Below are 11,053 nucleotides of genomic sequence, written 5' to 3'. Positions count from 1 at the left end.
GTATTAAATTTTCGAGTACCTATGTTGACTTATCCAAACTAAACAAAACCGGATAATTTAAATACCTATAAAATAGCCTTAAAATAAGCGAAATATATTGAATATTAAATTATGTAAAGAAAATGCCAATCTAAATAACTGGTGAAATTTTCAAGAATCTACGACTTAAACACTTTAAATAATGTCAAAGTCAAATATTTAAAATCATTACAGAATAAATCGTTATCGTTACACGATTTTGTAAAAATATAAAATTTAGACGCTCATAACAATTTTTCTTATGACAATCGAGTTTTCTCAATAGCTATTTGAAAAAAAACTTTTTGTTGAATTTTTTAATCTTAGATATAAATACTAAAAACTTTATGAATTTTCAACTACAAAATTACTTGTAAATTTTCACGATTTTGACATATTTCATAAAAATTTGAATTTTAAACGTTTATAAAAAAAAAATGTTATGAACGAGCTTTGACTACAATAAGAACAACTTGTAAGAAATCTTGTATTGAATGTTCAAGTTTTTTGAGAAATTCAACATTTTTTAAAATTTTTTTTTCGACATTTCCAAAAAATTACCTGGAAAACTCGAAAATTTCAGTTGTCTATAATAATTGAAAAAAACCAGAATATTTTGAAAAATTAACCAAGTATAGATAATGTAGATGATTATGCTAATATAAACATTTGGTAAAAATTTCAAGTATTTACAGTAGTTTGTTTGTGGTTTTTTATAATTTTTTTTAAACTACTGGAAACTTCTTACTTTTGCCCTCTATAAAACACCAAGAATATTCTATTTACTATCGGAAACCACCCCCAAAGTTTTAAATTGAAGCATTATTTCGAAAAGTTATAGTGTACACAGATGTAAAAACACATACACATAGGTACATCATTATCAGTATAAAATCAATATATTTTAAAACCAGAATTTAATTTTTAGAAAACACTTTTAAATATTTTTATAACATAATGTATTAAAATTAATTAATTAGCATTAGATATTTTTAATTAATAATTATTATTTCCCTTACTCTACTCTGAATAATTCATTTCTTTTTTTTCTGATACTTTACAACTAACATAAATTTCAAATATAAATTATTAGGTACGTATTTGAACTTTTAATTTAAATTGTTATATTCTTCCATTAATTTTTTGATTATTTAAAATTTTATATATGAAATAATAATCATTTAATATGGATATATTATCAATTAGATGTAGGTATATAACTTGTATAACAATACGATACAATTATTGTTAGGATGGTGAAATGATAGAATAGTGAGGTAATATTTTCTTAAAATTCTCTCTAAAATTTTCTACAAATTTCTTAAAATTAAATTTATTTACTGCGTATTATAGGTACTATTATTTATTCAAAAGTTTGAGGTACACTGATTCAATGTATCTACCACTTGACGTTTTCTTATATTGGGTACTTTCTATTTTATTATTTATAATTAACGATCTACTGCAGGCATGTCAAACATAGATGTAAAGATATAATATAATCTTATTTGCAATGTAAAACGTACATAAACGTATTTTACTTAATAAATCAATGATTATTGATTATACAGAAAATCAGTATGTACAATATTATATCTATAAATATATTTTGAAGATAAAAATCGTATTGTTATACATAATTAATACATAAGTATACATATTAAATATTATAAGAAATACGAATTTATTTTTATTTTATTTAAGACTATAATATAGGACATATAGGTAAAACAAAATAAAACCAATCAATATTGCTATATCCTAATTTACTATACTTTCTACTTCACATATGAAATGGAATAAAAAATTATATGACACATATGGGAGTAGGAAGTTGAAAATTTTCAAAACTAAGTATCTATTTACACGTGTCCACAAGGTGAAAAGTGTAAATCTTATATAATTACAGAATAAATCTTGTATTTCGAAGTATTAACTCAACAACAATATTATGTAAATTATTATCTACAATATCTACCTATAACATCAATCTATTTTATTTTAATACAAGGATGCTACTAGTTACTACACCAACCTATGTACGTCTTTCCTGCGGGCAATAAAGAACAAATAACTTGCTCCGTAATTCCTCATGTGACGTATAGATACGTAACTAAGTAAGACATATGCATTGCATCAGGCCATCAGCCCCATCCATCAGGTAATTCGTATTAATGTTTTTCCCAATATTTAGCACGGGATCATTAAGACTTCGCAATAACATTAAATGCGTAAAATGAATTAAATTTGCAAGATTTTGGTTCTACAATAATATTAAAATGTTAAGTATATTAATAATAGTGACGGTACCTAATGTATCCGTGAGAAACTGAGAAGAGAAAACTTGAATAATTCGTTCTTAATCATAATATAATAACAATTACTGAGGGTTGGTGTTGAAAAATATAAATAAATCTAATTATAAAATAATGTCAGAACTTAAAATTTTTCAAGTTTTTGTGCGAAAAGCTCCTTGACGTCTTCAGCTGTACAACAAAAATATAAATAAAATACTTATTTTTGTCATTATCCATTGAATAGGTTATGCTGAGGAAGTGAGAAATTAAAAGAGTGACTGAGAAGAAGTGTAACTATAGAAACTGAAATGTATAACCTCGTCGTCATTGAGCAAGTCTCTATATTATAATGAATCTATATATAAGTATATATATAAAAATGGAACCAAAAATGTATAACAATTCATCAATTGAGAATGACTGGACCAATTCGCTTATTATTTTTTTTTTGTATTTGTGATTATCAGTACAAGATTCTTGTGTAAGAAAAACTTAAGAAAGTTGCACGGAAAATTAAAAAAAAAATCACGATGAAAAATAAAAAATTACCGATGATTACTATTACTATTATTATTGCTATTATTTTATTTTCGGTAATCATAGTAACAATTTATTATTATTATTTATTTTCCTCGTTTTTGTAATAATTTTCACTGATGATTCGCTCCTATTGGTCGCAAGAAAAGGTGCTTATGTAATACAATTTTAGGAAAATCCACCAAAAAAGTACGGAATCTGGATGTAAAAAAACAACAACAATGACATCACTGTCCAGCAAGAAAACAAACAATATTAAAGTCCCTATTGGTTCTGAATTATGATTGAATATAATAATTGTAGACCTGTTGTTATATTTTGTCAAAACCATAACAATAAAAATAAGAATTAGCGAAATAAGTCAATCTCTATACCACAGCAATAGGCTAACATAACAAGTTACCAACAGGCAACAATATAAAAACCACGAGATGGCCCATTATTGTATTTTATCCACCGTAGTAAAAAAAAATTGATATAACTTTGAAACTTAAGGGTTAGAAATTATAAATTTACGTACACATCTCGTGGGATCAAGAATCCACCACGGCTGGATTGCCTACATGATATAATGCTCGCATAATCATAAGAGTCTCACGGGCAACGTCAATACGTTATGTATGATAAACATAGAGCCTGAAAAATGATAGATCGATGATTACAATTTACACGGTACATCCGTAAAATCGTACCACAAATTTAGTGTGCAATAAGAAAGCATTTTACAAAATTCACATTTTAAAGTGGTGCTTGCACAAGTTTTTTGAGAATCAAAATGGTCAATAAAAATGTCTAAGTTTTGAACACCGTTAAACCGAATATTAAATAACAAATTACTTAATCAAAATTCGAATCTTATTATAGAATTGGAATTTTTAACGGGCAACAAAGTACACGGGGTCAGCTAGTGTGTTATATTTGAATTTAATGATAAAATAATGTATAAATACGCTGAAAATGATTCTGAGTGGTGACGCTGCGTGTTAGCTTTTATTTCTAAGACTATTTATAATTTTATTATTTTATATCACTATAATTATTAAAGACTTAAATTGGTTTAGTGTTTAAGTAATTTATTATGTTAGATTATGAGCTGAGCAATGAATGTATTAATCTTATAATGATGTGTGTTTTTATGTCTGTCATAATTTTTTGGAGAGGTAGAATGCTTAAATTTTCAACTCAAATGGGGATTTTCTGATAAAAACTAAATTTATATTATGTGCCTACCTTAGGAAAATACCTATAAATAAAAAAATATTGGCATAGTCGCTTAGAAGAAAAAAGTTGCGATGCAGTGTAAAACGTGTACCTAAATCGGAAAGCATTTTTAAAAATGTTTGAATAAATCAATAATATAACGAAAAAAGTATAAATCATAAGCACGAAGTGGGCGTTCAAAAATTACAAAAACAGATTGTGTCCACTACTAATAGAAAACGAAAAATGAAAAATGAAAACTACAAATGATGTCTATGAAAAGCTGACCAAAATCATTATTCCATTTTATAGTGACTTAAAAAATACACCAGGTACAATTTACTATGAATAAATTCATATTTAAAAATTTATTGGCGCTATTATTAAACCTGATCATAAAATTTTAGATGACACGTCATATTATAATAGTTCCTAATTTCTATTTCATAAAACAAGTAATTTTGTCTTTAAAGCAAATAATGTATATGTATACCTACAATGTTAATACACGGGGAAAGATCTTTAAGAAGACGAATAATATGCTAAGACGTCATAAAAAAAAGAACATAATTGAACGACAGGAGGTTCTTTTAATTGGAATTTGGAATAATGAAGTAACCAAGTTACCTAGTATTTACAGAAATAAACAACATGGAATATTAGTTATGACTTTTGATACGGGATGGTCCTAAGAAAGTAAAAACCCAAAATCCCAAGAAGAAGAACATTTAATACGTATAAATAAATATTTATATTTTTTTTCTTTATTTTCTATTTTTTACATACCTATACTGCAGGCTATACATTTTTGTTATTATTTATAACTATAATATTACGCTTATATAACATGAATATTTCTAGGAATTTGAAAATTAATAATAATAATAATAGAGTAATAGATGAAACATTAATAAAGGTATTAGGTAAGTTATTTATTATTTTTATATTATATTTCGTTTTTATTATTGTAACAGAACAGTTAATAGTTATTTATACTCTAATTTTAAACTTGTAGACCAGTGTTGCTATTTTATCACATACTACCTACAGATTTCGGATAAAATATATATTGACCTATATTATATTAATAAGGGTAGCATATAATTGGAAGAATTTTTTGTGGGTTAGCATTGTGCCATTGTCTATAACAATAAAACTAGTTAATAAATATACCTTACATTTTAAGGAAATATTTTTTGGAGGGGAAGGCAAAAATAGTTTAGCTTCAATCCTATCAAGACATAAAATATGCAAAGACGATTCTGATTGTAAAGTTGTAAGGAAACTTACCTATTTAACTATATAAAGAAAAAACAAAATCTATAATTTATTCAGTTGTCATATTAATATACTCATTATATTCTAGGTATAATATAATTGCATAACAATTAAACAGATGCATAATTTCAATAGATTCTTATTACAAAGAAATTATAAAAAATATATATAGGTATAAATTTATTATACAAACCATTTTAAAATAAATTAAGCTAAAAAGAAAAACCAATATGTAGGACGTAGGTAGGTACTATAGTCTATTATAGAGCATAAACATATAACACATTTTCATTGTACCAAGATGTTTATAAGTATAGTGCCTACAGAACGTTACCTATATAACTTTATAACTTTTATAGCGTTAATATTGTCAATTTCTTATATGTAGTAAACAATAGGTAACAAAAAATATGTTGTATACCTAGATAGGTACTTACCTACCGGATACCTTGTTGACTCATTGACTGTTGAAAACGATAATCAAAATTATATAAAGAAATTTTCGTTTTTCGCCTCTCATTGTAGTTATGTTGACTTTTGATTTAGACACAAAACTCTAAATCTGCAAAAATGGACAAATTAATTATGAGAGGTGAGAATCTATACTTTTTTAACATAATTTAACTATTAAACTCCAACAATATAAGTAGGTAACTACTTAATATAGGTATAACGTATTTTTCGTTATTGTTTATTCGTAATATCAAGTGTTACCTACCAAACAAACAATGGCTGAATGACCCCATACATTACAATTATTAATAACTTAAGACAAAATTCAGTGGGTTTACAAACAAAGAAATGTGTTCTGAAAGGTTTGGCCGAGGTCGATTCCAAAAACATTATTTACAAGGATATAGCTGGAACGATGTTTAAAATTAATCAATTTGTTATTTATTACATTTTATTTATTCAAATTTATCACAAGTGATAGGAAAATTAAATCATAAAATTATATTACAATATTTTTCATTCATTATTTTTAAATGTTTACAAAAATAAACTGATGAGATACCAAATGTATTTAACAGTGAGAAATCTAATTGAGTATAAAGTACATCCACAAAAAAAAAAGCGGGCAAGTGGGTACCGTTCTGCTGTACATTAGGGGGTGGGGTGGACCTCGAACTAGGGTAGGTTAAATTTGAATACAATGATAGGTATCATTGTATACGAAAAACGATTCTGAACGAAGATGATTTGTCAGCCTAGGATATAATTTCTAGTGGTTGGTGAAAAAGGTGGTTTATGTTTTAATGGCCTGAATACACCAAAATTTAAGTTCCTTCTTTTATAATTATTGTAGGCTAAACTTATAAAAAATCTTGTATTCAATTTTCAACTCTTAGCTATCTATTTTTTTTTTTTTTTTTTTTTTTTTACAGTTTTTGACTTTATTATGAAAAATTACAATCTATACATCGAGTACAATAAGTAATATAGATATTTTACAGATAGTTCACAGGTTAAATTATATACATGAAGGGGAAATCACACATTTGTGACACAAATCTATCTATACAAACATTTTTATGAATTATACCTACAAAATAATTTGCAAATATTCATAATTTTGAAGAATTTTCGTCAAAATTTGAACTTCAAATGCTAATAAAAAAAAAATTGTGCCTATGTATTCTTATAATTTTTTAATCACTATAAGAATAACATATGAGGAACTTTGTATAAAATTTTCAAGTATTTTGATTGGCCAAAAAAATTTTATCGACACTTCAAAACTATAAACGCTTATAAAAAAAAATTGTGACTAACGATTTTTAATTTTTTTTAGCTAAAATAAGAACAATTCATAAGGAACCTTGTATTGAATTTTCAAGTTTTTTTGGTCATCCAAAATTTTTTTACCGACACTTCAAAAAAAAATTCGCATAAAAATCGAAAATTTCAGTGGTCTATAAATAACTCAAAAAAGTCAAAAACTTTTGAAAATTTAACAGTATATAGATAACACTAACATAAATATTTGGTGAAAATTTCAAGTATTTACAGTGATTAGTTTTTGAATTACAACCATATAAAAAAATCGATTCGGTCGAAAACAGGTTTTACGTAAAAATTTCCGTTTTTCCGTCATCTTTTTTTTTTTGTTTTTCTCGATTCTTTTGAAAACTGTTGGAAAATGTTTACTTTTTACCTTTATAATGCACCAAGGATATTCACTTTTCCATCGGAAACCACTCCCGAAGTTTGAAATTGAAGCATTATTTCGACTAGTTATGCTGTACACAGACACAAAAAAAACATACATCATTGTAAAATCAATACATTCATCACTCCGTTCAGAATCTAAAAAAACGGGAATTATGGATTTATTATCTACTATATAGCAGAATTTAAATGCTTGCACAAGAAGTGTTTTAGAGTTTAAGGAGATTTGAGAAATATCTTAGGTAATACATTATTTTATATTTGTAAATAATAATCATATTATAGTACCCAAGTGAATAAGTGATGTACTTTCATTTATTAGGTGTTATTTGGAAGTAAAGACGGACGACTAGCACGATTTGTATATACTCATACTAGTCATACTGATATGTGATATTTATTAAGAAAATACTTTTAAAGTCATTTAAATAAACTTTATCATTTTTATTGCATTATATCTATACACTATAGTACTATACTATAATATGTTAAATTCCACATAACGTGGGAAAAATAACTCATAAGACTATAAGAGGCAATATTAATACTCTTATTATAGATTCACGTAATTTATTTTATAAAGAAAATTGTAATTTATTAACATAACTGTTATATTATCGTTTAACGTATTTTATTGATGTGAAACATCTAATGCCGCGGTACGGTAGTGAAACCGACTGTGGCGTGGTAAGCCAGAACGCGTCACCAGAACTGCTGAACCGATTTAGCTGAAAATTGGTTGAAAAGTAGCTGAGAATCAGGAGAAAGACATAGGGTATTTTTAAAAATGATAGGCTCAACCCCGGAAGATGCTCAAACAGATATTTTGAGATTTACGATGGAAATTTTAGTAATTTGATACATTTTTTTTTTTGTTTGGTTGCTATTAGTTGTATTAACAACATTAATGTTTCCATGACGATCGATTTTAAAATTAAAAAATATTTATATTAATGATTTAACAATACCATGCCGCGACCAAGACGAAAAAATCTTTCACGACAAAGCTGTAATGCAACTAGGATTCGAAACATTGCAAATGAAAGGCTGAAGAAGAACAAGAAATTGCACGTGAACTGTGAAGAGCGCAGCGTTAATTATTAGTATAATGGCTCGACTAAATGCTTCTTAATCACAAGAGCAAAGTGATTATACAATCAGGCAAAATGAGTGAAGTTGAAAATAATTTTAATTTTAAAAGTTCGTTTGACAAGAAAATTTAAAATATTAATTTAAGTGTAACTTCAATGTCCATAGCTAATAAAGAAAATTATAATAAAATAATAAATGAGGTACTTGAAGATAAACATCGAAAAAATAAGACTTCATTAGATTACAGACGTTTAACTTTAAATCGATTCGATATTATAAAAGTAGATGAAGTTAATAAATTAATATTTCGATTACATCAATCAGAAAATAATGAAATTAAATACTATTTACATAATTATGAAATATAAGATGTTCTTGAAAAGTCACATAAAGAAACTGGGCATAGTGGACTTCATAAAATGATTTATCATTTAAAAATTGTTACATTTATATATCACGTTCTGTTATTCAATTATATTTAAACAATTGGGTAACGTGTTTAAAAATAAAAGAGGAGTAATTGTTAAACTTATAGCATTTAATGAAGTCAATGCACGTAACAGGTCGATTTAATCAATATGCAGTATTGCAGTCATGCCATAATGGTGGGTATAAATTTATGTTAAATTGCCAGGATCATTTATCAAAATTTGTAATGTTGCGTGCTCTCAAAACAAAAACTGCAATTTGCAGTTGAAGTAACAAATTATTTAATTGATACATTTTATACTTTTGAAGTACCTTCAATTCTTCAGTCAAACAACAGACGAGAGTTCGTTAATTGTATAACTGATGGATTAAAAAATATGTGGCCACAACTTAAGATTGTATATGGGAAACCTTGTCAATCTCAGAGTCAAAGAAGTGTTGAAAGGCAAACAGAGATATGCAAAATATTTTAAGGGCATGGATGTCGGACAATTATATGTAAAGTATATTGTATAATAAATGGAGTGAAGGTCTTCAATTTTGCCAGTTTCAAAAAAATAGTAGCTATCACTCTGGTATTAAACAATCACCATTCGAGGTATTATTCGGCAGAAAAGCACAACTTGACCTGCCCTACCTGAGAATATACTTAAAACATTAAATTCTGAGAATGATTTACAACAAGTAATTTCTTCATTAGAGCTATTTAAATTTTAATTATGAATTAACCGAAACGGAAGTAAGTGAAGATAATATTTTAGAGCAGGCCTTAACTGCAAGTGAATAGGTATTAAAAGAAATTACAATTGTTTAAGATAAAAATTGTAAAAAAAAAATAAATAACTACCTCACAATAAGTTCATTACATCACTAAGCAAAACAATTTAAAACTGATAATATCTTAAAATATCCAGTCGTTTCAATCGGTACAAATGTAATGTTACCTGTACCAGATGTAGATAGAACAAGTAGTTCACCTCATTTTAAATAGAAAATATAATGGTTGTGTTGAATTTAATGATATGTGTATTTATAAAAAACTGTACTTAGCGAAGGAGGTGGATGGTTACGTTAGCATCATAAATGCAATTTTGCAAGTTCTCTTTTTAAATATACTAAAACCTATAAAGTATAGGTAATCAACTGCGATGTACCATAACTGCTGTAAAATATATAACTATGTAATATTATAGGTGGTACCTATTATGGTTATCAGTTAACTATTCATACTTGACATTAAAAACATATATAATTGATTAATATAATTCTGTGTCATACCATCAATCATCATAATATTAATTTGGCGGTTATTTGTTTTTTGATTTTAGTCAGCAGTCTAACACTATTCCCTTCCCATTTCTAAATCAGTGTTGTAATTTATTTTTTTAAGAGTGGGCATATTGTATGATGTGTATACACAATTTTATGTACGATGATTCTACTATGAAAAGTCATTATAATTACCTGTAATGTAGGCTGGTTGATAGTTGATATACACTGCAACCGGAAAACTATAGACGTATACGTGTTAAGCAATGTATACTCTATAATATGTCTAGTTCGATCGGCTGTCAAACACGTACTGTCTACAGTCTACTGAAGCCTTTATTCTAAATAATAAAAACAAATACTATTATCAAATGTTGAAATGTGTGACAACCAGTGCCAGATTAAGTGTTTCGCGGGCCTTAAGTAAATAGGTTAGACGGGCCTAATTGGCTAGTAAAAAAGGTGATAACTACAAATTAAAAAGAAATGTGTCAAAATCATATCGAACATATTTTGGAATTATAATTGAATGCTAAAATATATGTATATATTATACATAAGATTTCGTAAAATTTGAACTTAAGATTAAAAAATTTTAATAGGTCAAAGTTCAAGTTTTTTTTTTTAAATTATTGTAAACCAAACTAATGGAAAATCTCGTATTAAATTTTCAACTCTTAGCTTCATATACAAATTTTGCTGATTTTTTTTTAAAAATTGTTGGAAAATTTTTACTTTTGGCCTGTATAATGTACCAAGGATAT

Source organism: Aphis gossypii, chromosome 3, assembly GCF_020184175.1.
Source record: "Aphis gossypii isolate Hap1 chromosome 3, ASM2018417v2, whole genome shotgun sequence".
Classification (NCBI taxonomy): domain Eukaryota; kingdom Metazoa; phylum Arthropoda; class Insecta; order Hemiptera; family Aphididae; genus Aphis; species Aphis gossypii.
This window is presented reverse-complemented; position numbering follows the sequence as displayed.